We start from the raw sequence: 15619 nt of genomic DNA, 5'->3' as shown, positions 1-15619 counted from the left end.
AACACGATATTGCCATAAAAGCATCTCCTATGGATCCCAAATCTCATCCCTGGTCTCAGAAACTGTCGTATTGAGGGAGATAGAGCTGTTTACTTGTTTTGGTGCACCAACAGCTCCCCGATAGGCCATTTATTAGGTTCCCACATCTCCCCTCAAATTGGAGGAATTGCATCTCCACCAATAGGATGGTCCCACAATAACTGCCATTTCCTTCTTTCTACACAGTGGCCATGGCTCTCGAAAAATCCGGCAGCCACACAGTGCGCGTAGCAGTAAGGACAGAATGTCATGGCTACGTCCGGGTCCGGCCGAGGCTAGGATAGGTGCGACACTAGCAACGGCCAAGAGTAGGACTAGGCACGACGCTAGCTGGGGCTGGGCATTGTGTCGGCCAGGGCTAGGGCCGCACATGAGTGCCACGGTGGCCAAGACCGATAGCACATGCCCATAAAAATTACAGCCACACATGTGAGCTGGAAGAAGACATCGAGGGTGAAACTGAAAGAAAAAATAAATTGTAATATGACATGTGGGTCCCATATATTTGGAGGGATTATTGGTGATCTGCTGGAGCATATTCCCCGATAGTCTAAAAAACAGTATTGGTAATCACCAATATTGTCCTATCGTGGATGAAGTATTGGCGAGCTGTTGAAGATGCTCTTCCCCTTGCGGTGGTGGTTGTCTAATATGTTAGTACATGTGTTCAGAGCTAGCTATAGAGAATATTTTTGGATAAAAGCAGTTTCATTGCATTACCATGATGGTATGGTTGATAGATTCATCAAAATGAAAAATGATATGAGTTATCTTCTCATCCTTTCATTGTTTGGTCCTCATTGATGCATGTTATGGATTGTTGTAGTTTGGGAGCCGATCCACTCATGAAGCATTGGTTGCAATCGAGCTTGAGGCACATGTGAAGCACAATTCAATATTTGAGTAGTCTTCCCTTGACTTTGGATTCTTTGCAAGTTTCTGTTCTCTTGATATAAATTCCAGGAGGTTTCAGTGAAGAAATTTCTTTATTAGGGTGGTAATACATGCATTATGGTTATTCTTTTGCAATGATTATTATTGTATTTTTCAAGAAAATGGGATAAACTATCTGCACTCTAGCCATCCTACCGTTGTTCATCATGGCCTGAAATCCCACAATCTTTTAGTGGATAAAAATTGGGTTGTTAGGTGACTTCTCCCTCTATACCATCTCACAACTGTGGTGATAAATGTTGGATTTGAAGGTTGCACTTAGCTTGTTGCTTCTGTGTTTGGAACTAATAGATTGATTCCTTGCATTGTTCAATATTCTTCTAGCTGTTCATTAGTAGTTGGGGATTGTTCACTATATATTATGTGTTCTTCAAGGAAGATTATAGTGCTAGCGACAACTGTACTGCTGGTGATATTATTTTTCCAAGGGATTGTTTACTATACTATTTTCCAGGGGATTCTTCAAGGAAGAACACTATAATATTGAACAGTTGGGGATTGTTTATTATAGTGCTAGCGACAACTGTACTGCTAGCGACAATGCAGTTTCAAGTGCTGTTCATTAGTAGTTGGGGATTGTTTACTATATATTATGTATTCTTCCAGCTGTTTACTATATATTGAACAATCCAAGATTACAGTTCAAATGTACTGAAACATAAGCTCATAAATATTTATTCATTTTATGTGGCGATATTATTTTTTTGAAGTTGTTTGAACTATCTCCAGGTTTCTTTAGGGCGACAACTGATCGTCATTCATAGATTGCAAGCAATAGGGGAAAGCCACTTCATCGAAACAATGGTCATTGCCTTTTCTTCAGAATGCTCTACTTACCTATTTCTAATTACTCCTCTTTCATCTGACTTGTAGAGTATTTGACATATTCGTTGTATTAGAGAGTTTGAAATGTTTGTTGTATAATATGATTTTATCGATCTTGATACATATTCGAATGGTTGAGCGCCCAATAGGGCGCTTTCTATTCTAGTTATTTTAACAACGGCCACCAATAAGTGATCTTGGGGAAGCATTTTTTTAGTACCCTCTTGGAGTTGCTCTAAAGCCATTTACTGAGAAGAGCTATATTTTTTAAGTTTAGGTCCTGAATGCCTAAACCTCCTTGATCCTTGGGTTGACACAAAATGTCCCATTTGATAAGACGATACTTTCGTTTATGATCACCACTCCGCTAGAAAAATCTTGAGCGGAAGTAGTCCAATTTCTTAAGAACCCTTTTTCGGTATAACAAAGAAAGACATCATGTACATCGGTAGACTACTTAGCACTAAATTAATCAGTATGTATATCGGTAGACTACTTAGCACTGAATTAATCAGTGTTAGTCCTTCCACCCATGGATATACGTTTTCCTTTCCAACTACTAAGCTTTTTCTCAAACCTTTCAACTACTCGTTTCCAATCAGCATTCGAAAGCTTCCTATAATGATAGGAAGACCTAAATACTTTATAGGAAAGTCTCCTGGATTGCAACCCAACGGTTATGTGTATTGGTCCATTGCATCATGTGCCTCGCCAAAGCAAAATAACTAGCTTTTATGAAAATTAATTTTCAGCACCAATAATTGCTCAAAAGCATAAAGCAATAGCTTCATGTTATTTTTTAACTATATGACTTTACTCTCACAATTTTTAAATGAAGCGGCGGAAATTGGTTTACTACAACAGTTAGCACGGGGAAATCCTGCTGACGGATCTCTTTAAACGCCGATGTAGCTCATTTTACTCTACAAACAGAGGAGATGAATCTCACTTTGGAAATTTTGGATATATTTTGGAGCAGCCTCGGTAGGAAAAGATGTCTAAGAGAAGAGAAAATAATTACACAATATAATATCTCTTAATCTATGGCTTCTATATTTTTTCTAGTCAAAACCTTTGCAAAGAATCAAATTATCTTATGTGCAATTATGGTTTTAACTGTTCGATATTTTTAGCTATGAAATATTATGGTGGAGACTAATCTCATCTGTCAAGATTACAAACATACATAACGACCATATGTGCCTGAAAAATATTCTACAAGGTTAGAATATAGAGCTTGTTGACGCCTTTTTGGTTTAATCACTAAACGAACCCTAGGGCCTGCGCGCGGTGCGTATGACTATTTGGGTCCTCTCTGCGGGGCATAGACCGTCCGCGATAGGCACCCTAGTGTAATGCCCTGGTCTCAACAACCGAAGCTAAACATGTATTTAAGCACCAGAAAATAGTCTCTGATGAAATACATTACTCAAGTAGTGCCACAATCATACATAGCCTTATTTAGTACATTCGGTTACAATAATAACACAAACTAGAAGAACTATAGTCGATAAGATAAACACAAGGGTAGTCTCTTCTTGCCACATGGTGGCTTCTACAACAACGGCACCATGCCAAACTTGGGTATAGGGCACGAACTACTCAAAATTCCATGGGCACGAAATCAGGATCCTCTATAAAAATAAATCCTTGGGTGGTGCATTTTTGTCATAGTGTTGGCCATTTATTGCAGCAGTTGCATTTAAGCGGCAACCACGACATCAGTCCCAGCAGGCGGAGGATTCAGAGGAGGATTCATTTCCGATTCTAGATTAGGTACTGCCCTTCTTCGATGAATACGTGCAGGTAGTCGACACCTCCTCCCCTCCTGGTATTAACCATCTGGGTTAAAGACATAGGGTATGATAACTTTGCAAGAGAAATAATTTAGTAGATGTAACAGATAGCCTAGTAGTTGGTTCCCAGCTGAAGGAGGTTAGAAAGAATTTTGGTTGGCGGCGTTGTGTCTAGGTTGGGATAACTATGTTTATAAGATGAATCTCCAAGGATAAGATAGAATCTGTTAAGATAAGAGGGATCTGTGACGCTAGATACATTTGAATGGAGGATAATCTAGGTTGTCTAATTATCTTATAAACATTTTTTTGTCTATATGTGTATGCATATGCAATTGTGTATATTACTCCATAACCCATCTCACTCAACCAAAGAACCAAATCAAACAGGTATCATAAGAACAAACATTCAAGCATATAGATACCTACAAAAATAGTTTTGTTTTTTTCCTAAGATTAGGTCTCCTTCGCATCTCCTCCCATAGCCGGCACCGGGCGGCGGCGCCCTTCCATCCACTGTGGCGCCATGCACGGAATGCCCAATCCAGCACGTCAGGCTCCAAACCATGTTCTAGTCTACTCTACACGCAGAGGGACGAAGCGAGCTTGATCGACGAGGACTCACCGACGATGATGACGCGACGATGTTTGGCCACGGCGTGGTGCGGCCGGTGGCCCTTCCCTGGCTCTGGTGAGAAATCTCATGGCCCCCAGTGGTCTTCTCCCAGCACCGGAACCGCTGCAACCTTCACCGCTCTCTGATGAAGACTCCCGATCGGACCCGTTTGCGGCAAACACCAGTATGCGGCTACAACGGCGGTGCTCCGACTTTCACTCCCCATTCTCTCTATTTCTCTCGCGGTAGCTTAGAAATCCTCAAACGGGGAGGAAAGAGGGTTGCGGTGCCATCACCTTTACGGACTTGTGAGCATGCGCCCGGCTGGTATTCGGTTGTGCCCATCTTCGTGTTCTCCAGCATGGTCTGTTACATGAGGATGACAAGTCTGACGACCGGGTCCCACGAGTCAGAGACATAGAGTGAAGACGCTACGCGATGTGTTGACGAGCTAGCCGCTAGGTGGGGCCCACCAGTTGGCACGCCAACATAGACCTGGGCTGAACGTGGGGTAAGGGTAAATGGGCCGGTTGTGTTGGGGTTTTGGGCCCAGACGGCTCTTTCTCTTTTTTCTCTATTTTCTTTTTCTTTTCCTTTTTCTAATTTTATTTTTCCTATTTGACTTCTCAAATTCAACCAAACTCAAACTCTAGGATTAAACCCCCCAATTAAGTGCACAATCAAAGAAAACCAGGGCATGATGCATAGTTTTATATTGTTGTTTAATATGCATTTAGGAGAGGATATGCCTCACTGTTACAACATTAATCATCTTAACTCTCATTTTATTTCCCAAATATTTAATTAGTACATTATCACTATGCACTTATACATATATATATTTAAGGGTTTACACATTGAGGTGTCGATAATCCACAGATAACCTCATGCTTCCATCTTTCTTCTTAACAAAGAGTACTGGAGCTCCATAAAGAGAAGCGACAGGCCTGATAAATTCTTTTTGTTGGAGTTCTCCAAGTTTCTTCTTCAATTCTGCAATCTCTAGGGCTGCTAACTGATAGACACTTTTTGTTATTGGCTTGGTTCCAGGGACCAGATCAATAGCGAACTCCACATCTCGCTCTAGAGGCATACCAGGCAATTCATCTAGGAACACCTCGAGAAATTCTTGAACGATTGTCACATCTTCTACTGACTCTATTAGGAGGTTATACACCATATAGTTTAACAATCTAGGGTAGATCTTACATCTGATTGTTGTTCCTTAGTGGTTGGTAACCGTTACTACCCTCTCAGCACAAACTATGTTGCCTCGGTGCTTGGTGAGCCAATCCATACCGAGAATAACATATATCCCTTTAGAGTCAAGCACCACTAAGTCAGTAAAGAAGACTACCCCATTTAGGTTTATAGGGATGTTTATAACACCTAAGTGGCAGGGTGTTTGACCTCTAGGGGAATGGGTCATTAGTGGCCTCTTAAGGGCTATATTAGGTATATCATTCTTCTCCACAAAATGTGATGATATAAAGGAATGTGATGCTCCGGAATCAAAAGCCACTGAAGCTAATACTGAGTCGATCAAGAACTCACCAAAAATCACTCACGGTTCATCTTCAGCTACTTCTTCTGCCTAGACATGGTTCACCTTGGCTCTTCCAAATGTTTGTTGGCTCCTTGCTGGTGTAGCACGGTTGACTCCAATTGGTTGTTATGGTCCATTCACCGAGTTGGAAAAGACCGATGGTGCTAGCTAGTTCTTGTATGGGCAGTTGGCAATGAAGTGACCTATCTCACGACAGTGGAAGCATGCTCTTGGGTTACTCACTTGGCTTCTTCCAGCAGACTATTGAGTTTGAAAGGTGTTTTGAGTCTTTTCAGTTGGGGCTGATTGAGCTGGCTTCTGGAAAGAACCAGATGAGCTTCGAAATACGACGCACTCTGGCTCTGTTGGACTGAGTGAGTAGGAAATTGAGTCCTCAGGAACTTTTCTCACTGTTGAGGCTTCTTGTTCTCGAATCGACGTTTGCGCTCGTTGAGCTCTGATTTCCTGATTCTCTCAATGGTGATAGCTCTGTTGACCATGGTGTTAAAGTCATTATGAGTGGTGACCTCAACCAAGGTCTTGACCTCAGAGTTAAGACCACCTAGAAAGGCTTCCTACCTCTTCTCATCATTGTTGAAATCCTCAGGAGCATGACAGGACAACTATGTAAACTTGTATAGATACTCCGTCACAGACATGGCACCCTGACGGAGCTTCCTGAACTCATCTTTCTTGAGCTTCATCGCACTGCTAGGAATGTGTTGTTCTCTAAAGATATTGATAAAGTCATCCCAAATCATCACTGCAGTGTCTTCATTGACTTCTCTATAACTTTGCAACCATGCAAGGGCTGGCCCCTTCAATTGTTGCATAGCCAACAATACTTAGTCTCTGTCATCAGCATGGACAACTTCCAACTTCATCTCTATTTCCCTTAGCCAATCATCCATTTCCATTGGGTTGTCAGAACCTCCAAACTTGGGTGGTTGTAGACGATTGAAGTCTCCAATCTTGCTATTATTTCGGGGAAGTGCTGGTATGAACTTGCCTTGGTTCCCTTGAGCTTGAGCAGTGAGGAAGGTCACTAGCATTTCTAGAATCCGGTTCTGTTGTTGCATTATAGCAGTCAGGTCCATGGGTGCGGGTGCACGTGGAGGTGGGGGTAGCTATCCATTTTGCACCATATCTAGGATCACATTACGTGCAGCCTGATTCCTTGGGTTGACCTCATCTCCACCTTCCAGAGCATGGAGTCCATGAACTTGGCTCGAACGGCGAGACATCTGTGGTCAAGGGTACGGATGATTAGGTTACTTCCACTAGTAGATTATTGGGGTATACTTATGTGTATATATATCATCTTACACAATGCACATAAGTGAAAGCATTCAAGCACCACACAAGCATTCATTCCACATGCAGACATTCATGATACAACAGGGTACAATTTCGTGTCTCGACCTTTTAAGGGTTGGCTGAAATAACTTGGCTACTGGTCCCTATGGCACGGTCTTTGGGGTCTCTTACTTCGGCTTCACGAGGAGATGCGGGTGGTGTGAGTGGCACCGATTCACAAATCCTCTTGTGGGGGTGGGACAAAGGGTACAAAGGGATTCCCTCCATGGGTGGTGACTCAGTAGCGGTCATGGGCTGGTGCTCCTTGCATTAGGCATGATCCACTAGGTATACACCTCTGAGAAGTTGACTATGGCAGTCCGCCTGCTCCCTAAGGTCCTCTTTGGCCACAGCAAGGTGACTTTCTACCACGACCGCTCGGGCTTCTACTTGAGCTAAGGCAAGCTTAGCCTTATGCCAGTGGGTCTCTGCTTTCTCAGCATGTTGGATGAGGTCCTTCACACGCTGGTGCAGTTGGTTTCACAAATTGTCGAGGCTAAACAGATAGCTAGACATAGCGACAATAGTGGGGTCTTTCTCGGTCATGGTACTCCCCAAGTTATGGATCCTTGTCGCCCAAATAGGACGGTTACGATCTAGTGGAGGGAAGTACTTCACGGGGGTGGATCCCAAGTGACATTCAAACATTTGGCACAAGTGCTTCAATGCTTTCTGAGCTGCAAGTTGGATGGAGCCTTGCGTATGGCTTCCAGTGGTGGTGACGTTCCAGGGTTGCATCTCCAAGTACTTGTCACTTGCGCCAATGTGGACGGTGACCTCACAACTTTCAGTACCATGCTCTATGGACTCATGGCTCACGTATTCCAAATGCTCCAGAATGCCTAGACGGACAGTTGCCACATAAAGCACCTTGGGTAATCCATCTTCATTGACGCAGTAGGTGGTGATCCAATCGTTGTCCATCTGACTTTCAAGGATATAAGGTTAGCATATATACCAAGTATATGGTTTCTTTTTCAAGGAGTATTTGGTTTTCAAGGGTAGACCATCCTAGGCCTCCTACGGTCATCCTAACTAACGGTTCGCGCCCTACAACCAAGTATGGCTCCGATACCACTTGTAACGCCCTGGTCTAAACAACCGAAGCTAAACATGTATTTAAGCACTAGAAATAGTCTCTAGTGAAATACATTACACAAGTGGTGCCACAATCATACATAGCCTTATTTAGTACATTCGGTTACAATAGTAACACAAACTAGAAGAACTATAGTCGATAAGATAAACACAAGGGTAGTCTCTTCTTCACATATGGTGGCTTCTACAGCAACGGCACCAAGCCAAACTTGTATAGGGCACGAACTACTCAAAATTCCTCGGGCATGAAATCAAGATCCTCTGTAAAAATAACGAGTGAGCACAAAGGTACTCAGCAAGTCCCACCTTGCCCTTACAGGGAGGGAGATACATATTAGTATGCATGGATAAATAAACATGATTAGCGAGTGCATTATTGGAACTATATCCATGCTTGTTATCCATCTCATAAGTTAGGTAGCTCAACTAGTTTAAGTGTCCACACCGTAACATGTCCTATACCGAGGACACAGACCATTCGAATGGATTATACACTCTACAGAGGTTGTACGTTGTACCCACACACACACATCACCGTCCCAAGACGACTCTGTCATAGCCGACACCCAAACATGGCTCAATCTCGCCTAGCCACCCACAAACCCCAAGTTCTAACCACTTAAGTCTCCAACACAAAACATATCGACCTCAGACGACTACCAGGTCAGCCAGTGGGATTAGGTTAAGGCTTTCCCATACAAGCCCATGTGGTTACAATGGAAATAAATTATGTGAGATGGCACCACAACACACAGTCCATATGGTTCACCAAAGCAGCCACCAACCAAAACTAGCAAACCCGAGATGTCACTACGGCAACTCGGTCACAAGTCTACCACCAGAGTAGTGCATGCTCCAACACTTACCATGCTGCTCTGGCCTCATTCCCATCCAATTTCATCAAGTATCAAGGTATAAGATAATCAACATGCTTCATGGTGTCAATGCATAGTTTCTCTCGTTCACTCAATATCAGGTGTGTCATCTTATTCAACAACTATGTCTAGCAAGTTTTATATATTTTCTCACTTAGGAGCAACAATGATCAAAGCAAGATGTCGATGAGACTTGCCTTCATTCAGTTGCGCGTCTGCGACATCACGTTCTTCTTCTCCAGGCTCCTCCGGGTTCTCTTCTAGAACTGGTTCTACTTATGGGACATCGCGGGTGGATAGGCAATAATCAAAATAACATACATCAATACACTACAATAGTTCACATTTAATCTCTAGTTAGTTAGTGCACGATAGGCGGCAGAGCCAGCCATATTTGCTTCCAGGAGGCAGAGCACTCCTACAGATGAAGCCTTGTGATCCCAGGAGGCAGAGCACTCCTTTAGATGGATCACAACTTATGCACTGAGCAAATAGAAATTTTACAGCAAAGCAAAATACTTACAACAAGGACACGTATGATTATGCAAGGGCTCCTACACTTCAACACTACTTTACTTCTACCTTGCCCTTGAATGTGTGGATGGGGGTGGGATGGTATGTCATGGCAAGAGGGGCACATCCTTATATAGGCACCTACGAGCCATGGATGAGTGACGCCTCACCATGCATGTGTCACCTCCACCTTACATGGGGGACACCTCACCATGACACATCACCATAGTTCTAGGGAGGTCTAAAAATATCTAGGCTTCATGACTTATCATGATTAGTGTAGGGAGTTCTATAAGGCTATGTACATCATGGTTATCCATAGTTGTTCCTAGAAAGTTGTCTTGCTTATGATTAAGGTTTATCATGAATATTGTAGAAGCTTCTAGAAACTTGGTTATGCTTATTATATGACAATTGTTTAAATGAGGTTTCCCTTGCATATTTTTAATAGGCAAGTTATGGCCATGAGGAAAGTTGTCTTAATCGATGCTAAGATCATAACTTCTATAGTTTAAGAATGACTTCGAGAGAGGGAGGAAGAGGTCAAAGACCATGGCATGCTCACGGCTCAAATCGACGGTGATGGCTTGTTCTCTGGTTTGAAGAGTAAGGCACACATTGTTCGGATGTGGGGCGACAATGAGATGGAGGCTGGACTGTGAGGTTCCACAGTAAGGGCATCATTATTTATAGGCGAAGGAACGACAGTTTATACTGGAGGGAGTCTTGATCGTCGTACTGTGAGTGGTGACGTCATCACATTGCAGTCGTAACATCCCGAGGTTGGCAGGGTAACTTAGCTCATGGTGGGGCATTCATTTAGTTGTGATAGTGACAAGTGGCTGGCATGTGCTCACGCCGGTGCACGAGGTCTTGCTGGAGTGGATTTCTGCACTAAGACATCACTTCAAGGTCTGCAACACGACACTTTAATATAGCAGCTCGACGTTCATGATAAGGTTTCTTCACGCATGTGTTTTGCCACAGGTGATTGTGGGCTCCCTTTGTCTAGCATGCATTATGGCGGGCGAGCATCAAACATTTTCTAGAATTTACCATGGTGAAAGACAAGCTTGGGCTATAATTTAGAAGGGCAACGAGGAATAACCAATGGAGACCCTGGTTTACATAGATTGGATTAAGCGAACATAGCAATCAATAATTTTAAAATAAGCTTTATTCTATAGTTGAAAATTGGGATGTTACATCTAGGGCCTGCGCGCGGCACACGTGACCTTTGGGGTCCTCTCTACGGGAGCGTGGACCATTCACGATAGGCACCGTCATGATGCGCATGACCTTTAGGGTCTTGTGGGAGCATGGACCGTCCGCGATAGGTAGCTAGACCGTATGTGACATATGCAAAAAGCTTTGTTTCTTCCGTGAAGGTGCGCGGAACATACGCGATGGCGCAGAGGGATCCAAGAAAACCATATCTTACCTCCCGGAAGGGACTCCGTCGGGTAGAAGAGATCTTGGGGTTCCTTTGTTGTCGGCAGGCCATAAAAAGCTCCTCTAGACTATGTAGAGTCAAAAAGAGGCGGAGATCGGGAAATTATAACTAAGGCTAAAACTACTCCTAAGGCCAATGCATAAGGTAAATAAGATATATTGATATTTGGGTTCAACTGTATCACTTCATATCTCTATCTCTACTATATTAAAGCACCAGTTTTTCTGGTTCCACAATTTCCACCGTTTTCATGCCCCTCACATTTAAATTGTAAAAATACTAAAATTATGTAATAGTTGAGATTCAAACCATGGTTGTTTACTCTACACCCACATTCACGCCCACATATCCAATAGAACACACGTACATTTATGTTTTATATTCTAAATTTAAACATAATTGGAAATCGTAGTAATATACAAGCACTTTCCTTGTTTATAATAAGGAGGATGTTTGGACCCGTTCCTAGACGGAAAACTAACAAAATCTCGCGAGATATTAGAATAATCTCGCAAAAGATAAGAACTCCAACCCAAATTAATTTGATCGCGGACCATTCGGTCTGTCATCCCGGACTGTCCGATGTTCAACCCGCTTAGTCCACAAAACCGGACCGTCGGATCGTATAGGTGCTAGAAATGGTTCTCAATAGAGCTTTTTTCAATGGGGCCATCTTGACTGTGGAGGCGAATTCGGAAAAACTTAGGCCCTAGGAAAGGCGTAAAGTTTTAAATTCAGACATCATATCAACAATGCCTAAAACAAATCGCTGTAAGGTGGGAACCATAGATAATCAAGAACTCCCTGTACTCTATTGCAATGATTTGTTCAAAGACCCGGCCAAAAGTAGTGGTATGTAACGCCCGAAATATTTCACGTACGATTGACCTCTGCGACTGGACTATGACTACCGTTAATCTCTAGTGCCAATTTGAAGGTGGGGAACTGTTTTTCTGTACTATAATTTCACTCACTTAAAGGAGCTTAACATAAATTTAGAAAATCTTTTAGCGTTAGTTTGGCAACCACATCTTTACAAGAGATTTCTATTTTCCCAATAGAAATTAGTTTATTTTCTCTTAGAAAAAAAAATTCTTCGAAAAATGGAAAAATAGGTCCCAAATTAGCCTTTATTGATTTTTTTCCTTATATCGGGGTTATCCTTGCATTCCTCGCTATGCTTGCCAAAATGTTGATTTTTTTCAAGCAAGAAACAAAATTGAAATTATTGTAAATTGTGTCAAATTAAGTTGACCAAACTTAACCAATTCTATCAAGTTACAATATAAATATATTATTATAAAACAGATGTAAATGACACAATTAAGATAGGATAACACAGTGGGGACAAAATTGTGTTTGATTTGAAATCGCAGGAGTAAAATCACAGCATATACAAAGATAAATCCATATTTCGCTTTAAAACAGGGATATAAATGCTAAAGCCTCAAAATATTTTATTGCACGATTTCCATTTATATATTATTATCCGTCCCCTCCTTTTGGTATCCATGTGTAAGCTAAGCTATATATGGCTAGGCATCTTGGGCTTTGTCCCCAGACTTTGAATGAATGAAGAGCATTAGAGCAAATAGACGAGACAATTGGCAAAGCATATATGCATGTTGAGGTGGTCTCATCGAGAACAAATCCAGATTATATATAGAGAGTTGCAGCTAAAGAAAGGAAATGAAAGTATGGCCTGAAAAATACTTCCGTTCGGAAAAAAACAATTTTAAATATATTTTTGGTTAAAGTATCTAAAGTTTAACTAAATATTAGTCGGTTGTCTGTGCGTTGCGACGTTTTACAACAATACTCATGTAAACTATCTGATAGTCGCCTAGAGGGGGTGAATAGGGCGAAACTGAAATTTACAAATATAAACACAACTACAAGCCGGGTTAGCGTTAGAAATAAAAACAAGTCCGCGAGAAAGGGTGCAAAACAAATCTCAAACAAATAAGGAGTGTGACACAAGGATTTGTTTTACCGAGGTTCGGTTCTCGCAAACCTACTCCTCGTTAAGGTGGTCACAAAGACCGGGTCTCTTTCAACCCTTTCCCTCTCTCAAACGGTCCCTTGGACCGAGTGAGCTTCTCTTCTCAAATCACTTGGGAATCAAACTTCCCGCAAGGACCACCACACAATTAGTGTCTCTTGCCTCAATTACAAGTGAGTATGATCTCAAGAAAGAATGCGAAAGAAAAGAGGCGATCCAATCGCAAGAGATCAAATGAACACTACAAATCACTCTCTCTAGTCACTAAAGCTTTGTGTGGAGTTGGGAGAGGATTTGATCTCTTTGGTGTGCTTTGCAATGAATGCTAGCTCTTGTATAGTGGTTGGAAGCTGGAAAACTTGGATGCCATGAATGTGGGGTGGTTGGGGGTATTTATAGCCCCAACCACCAAACTAGCCGTTTGGTGGAGGCTGACTGTCGTATGGTGCACCGGACAGTCCGGTGTACACCGGAAATGTCCGGTGCGCCAGCCACGTCACCAAAGCCGTTGCGATTCGACCGTTGGAGTTCTGACTTCTGGGCCCGCCTGGATGTCCGGTGGTGCACCGGACATGTACTGTAGAATGTCCGGTGCGCCAGCATGGCGTGCCTGACTTCTGCGCGCTCTAGCGCGCATTAATTGCAGTTGCAGGCGACCGTTGGCGCGAAGTAGTCGTTGCCCCGCTGTTACACCGGATAGTCCGGTGTACACCGGACATGTCCGGTGAATTATAGCGGAGCAGCCGTTGTGAATTCCCGAGGCTGCCAAGTTCCAGAGCCGCGTCTTCTTGGAGCACCGGACACTGTCCGGTGTACACCGGACAGTCCGGTGAATTATAGCGCGCCGGCTTCTGGAAAATCCCGAGGCTGAGGAGTTCTGCGCGAAGTCCCCTGGTGCACCGGACACTGTCCGGTGCGCTACCGGACAGTCCGGTGCGCCAGACCAGGGAGCCTTTCGGGATGCCTTTAGCTCTCTACTTTGAACCCAACTTTGGTCTTTTTAATTGGCTTGTTGTGAACCTTGGACACCTGTATAACTTATACACTAGAGCAAACTAGTTAGTTCAATTATTTGTGTTGGGCAATTCAACCACCAAAATTATTTAGGAACTAGGTGTAAGCCTAATTCCCTTTCAATCTCCCCCTTTTTGGTGATTGATGCCAACACAAAATAAAGCAAATATAGAAGTGCATAATTGAACTAGTTTGCATAATGTAAGTGCAAAGGTTGCTTGGAATTGAGCCAATATAAATACTTACAAGATATGCATGGATTGTTCCTTTGTTTTTAACATTTTGGACCACACTTGCACCACATGTTTTGTTTTTGCAAACTCTTTTGTAAATCCTTTTCAAAGTTCTTTTGCAAATAGTCAGAGGTAAATGAATACGATTTTATGAAGCGTTTTCAAGATTTGAAATTTTCTCCCCCTGTTTCAAATGCTCTTTCTTTGACTAAACAAAACTCCCCCTAAATGAGATCCTCCTCTTAGTGTTCAAGAGGGTTTTGATATATCATTTTTGAAATACTACTTTCCCCCCTTTTTGAACACAATAGGATACCAATTGAAAATACTCTTTGAAAAACTAAGTTTTTTTGAAATTGGTGGTGGTGCGGTCCTTTTGCTTTGGGCTCATACTCTCTCCCCCTTTGGCATGAATCGCCAAAAACGGAATCATTAGAGCCCTCATTAGAACTCTCTCCCTCTTTGGACATGAATAAGTAAGTCAAGATTATTCCAAAGATGAAGTCCTTTTGCCCTCTCCCCCAAAGATGGAGAGTGGCACGGAGCGACAGCGAAGGATGAGTTACGGAGTGGAAGCCTTTGTCTTCGCCGAAGACTCCAATTCCCTTTCAATATACCTATGACTTGGTTTGAAATAGACTTGAAAAACACATTAGTCATAGTATGTGAAAGAGACATGATCAAAGGTATACACATGAGCTATGTGAGCAAGTTAGCAAAAGAAATTGCGCGAATCAAAAATATTGAGCTCATGCCTAAGTTTGTTAAAAGTTTGTTCATCAAGAGGCTTGGTAAAGATATCGGCTAATTGATCTTTAGTGTTAATGTAAGAAATCTCGATATCTCCCTTTTGTTGGTGATCCCTAAGAAAATGATACCGAATGGCTATGTGTTTAGTGCGGCTATGCTCGACGGGATTATTCGTCATCTTGATTGCACTCTCATTATCACATAGCAAAGGGACTTTGGTTAGTTTGTAACCGTAGTCCCGCAGGGTTTTCCTCATCCAAAGCAATTGCGCGCAACAATGGCCTGCGGCAATGTACTCGGCTTCGGCAGTAGAAAGAGCGACTGAATTTTGCTTCTTTGAATCCCAAGACACCAAGGATCTTCCCAAGAACTGGCAAGTCCCCGATGTGCTCTTCCTATTGATTTTACACCCCGCCCAATCGGCATCCGAATAACCAGTCAAATCAAAAGTGGATCCCCTAGGATACCAAAGCCCAAACTTAGGAGTGTAAGCCAAATATCTCAAGATTCGCTTTACGGCCGTAAGGTGAGCTTCCTTAGGGTCGGCTT

The 15619-nt window shown here is 42.6% G+C and overlaps 1 long non-coding RNA gene across 1 annotated transcript; it reads right to left on the bottom strand.

Annotated features, from left to right (window-relative positions):
• Positions 1-3987: 3987 nt before the first annotated feature.
• Positions 3988-4602, bottom strand: LOC111591180 (uncharacterized). The gene is made up of 2 exons (XR_002750347.1): positions 4240-4602; positions 3988-4130 (listed from the first exon to the last, which is right to left on the bottom strand). It is a non-coding gene; the product is annotated as an uncharacterized lncRNA (long non-coding RNA).
• Between the last annotated feature and the right edge of the window lie 11017 nt (positions 4603-15619).

This window comes from Zea mays, chromosome 3 (assembly GCF_902167145.1).
Source record: "Zea mays cultivar B73 chromosome 3, Zm-B73-REFERENCE-NAM-5.0, whole genome shotgun sequence".
Taxonomy (NCBI): Eukaryota; Viridiplantae; Streptophyta; class Magnoliopsida; order Poales; family Poaceae; genus Zea; species Zea mays.
The sequence above is the reverse complement of the archived record's forward strand: the minus strand, read 5'-3'. Positions and strand labels throughout refer to the sequence as shown.